Source organism: Sinocyclocheilus anshuiensis, unplaced genomic scaffold, assembly GCF_001515605.1.
Source record: "Sinocyclocheilus anshuiensis isolate Anshui unplaced genomic scaffold, SAMN03320099.WGS_v1.1 scaffold672, whole genome shotgun sequence".
NCBI lineage: Eukaryota > Metazoa > Chordata > Actinopteri > Cypriniformes > Cyprinidae > Sinocyclocheilus > Sinocyclocheilus anshuiensis.
Genome location: NW_015557080.1, coordinates 35,383 through 36,966, shown reverse-complemented (window position 1 = coordinate 36,966; position 1,584 = coordinate 35,383).

Genomic DNA, 1,584 nt, shown 5'->3' with positions numbered 1-1,584 from the left:
TAATATGCCTTGTCCCGACCGTGTGTGTATTTATTTGCTGGACATGGGATTAACTGTAAAAACCACATCATCACTGCAAACATCGAAACAATCGTCTACACGAACATACAAAACAAAACATAAAATCGCTCAGTTCTTAATGAACTCCGTATGTTTTCCTCACATAGACCTACTTACTGCCTGCTCTAAATGTCCCAGCAAACAATGACCTGGCGGTCCGCCAGCGTTTTTTGGACGGCTCAAATTCAGCGGCTTAACACGGTCGGACCACCGTCGGCAAGCCGACCATTCTAAAAACTGCTGTCGGTCTGCTGGCGTTTTTGGGTAGCACGCCACCAGCGGTTTGCCGCGGCTGGGCCTCCGTCGGTACACCAGTGGCAAGCGGAGGGTCCTGTGTTTCTACCATAGACTGTAAAAAAGGTTTCTACTGAGCTCTTATGGCATCTTTGTTTTATAAATATTTTTTACGTTTATGTTTTACAGTTCCACTGCTCCGCTGAATAAAAGTGAGAGTTATAATTATTAGCAAAAGTTTAGTATAAAAAAGCACGTTTTTAAATGAAAATAAATTGTTTGAATGTTCCTAAAAACAACAATACAAAATCTTATAAAAATAAAAATATACAAAAATAAAATAAAAATAAAAGTGCCACTTTGTCCTACTATCACGTGCGGGTTAAAATTCAAAATGTAATAATATTTTTTTAGTTTACGTTCAACTTCTATATGTTTATTTATGTAAATGCTGCGTGACTGTGGTGTGTTTTAATGGGTGCTCGCTGAGTCGCATTCAAACCATACAGTCTGAGATTCAAACCCTGCAGCGGAGGGAGTTACCATGGAAACGGGGCGCTACACTCCCGCTGATAAGCTGCAACACGTCCCTCGCTGCTGTTTTCGCCGTTTTCACTGTTTTCAGGTGTTTAGTCCCAAAAATCACACAGATATTACATAAAACTGTTCCTGACACTTTTCTTACTTGTGATTGACACGCTTCTGTTGAATACTTACTTCATAAAAATGGTTTAGTGTTTCCGTTAGCATCTCAACTGATTTCAGACGAGGCATGCTGACTCTATATTGAGCTCTTATTTATGAAAGTTTTGACTTTTAATCACATCTTTATGTGTAGACGGCAGGTTTTGAAAGCTTTGTAAATGTTTCGTCAATGAGGTATTGGAATTAGGCTAATTTATTTAGCCTAAAAATATGCGCTGTACTGTTAATCGGTGACGTCACTTAAAGGAGCGTGGATTAACTGAATCTAGTTAAATTGTGATTTGATCTTTCATGGCAAAGTTAAACAATTATTGATAAAAAAATTGTTCTGTGGTTTCAGGAGTAACCTTTCTAAAACAGAAGAGAAGCTCCAAGACATCTACATTTCTGAAGGAAGCTGCTGACAGAGATGTAGGAAAGACAGGTAACGTTATGCTGAGAAAGCTTATTAACCCTCTGGCCATAAATTTATATTTTGAAATTGTAAAAATCTTAGCTTCATCGGAATGAGATTACACTTGGTGACTTTTGTCACATTAGCAATATGAACACAAAAAAATCATGGACATGATTCGGATATGTTAA